Raw genomic sequence first — 208 nt, forward strand, 5'->3', positions numbered from 1 at the left:
TCGAGCGACGCTTCTGAATACTCAAGCTGAAAGTTGAAAGCTGCAATTAAAATATCAAATGACACAAGGACAGACTCTTGCATTAATTATTTGCTCAACTCGCGTCGTAGGTAAATACGCTGATGAAACAGGACACTCGGAATGATTTGCGGAAACGAGTCTTCATCACAAAAGTGGAAGACATTGGGGAGTAAAAATTAGGGAGTAG

This window comes from Penaeus monodon, chromosome 21 (assembly GCF_015228065.2).
Source record: "Penaeus monodon isolate SGIC_2016 chromosome 21, NSTDA_Pmon_1, whole genome shotgun sequence".
Taxonomy (NCBI): domain Eukaryota; kingdom Metazoa; phylum Arthropoda; class Malacostraca; order Decapoda; family Penaeidae; genus Penaeus; species Penaeus monodon.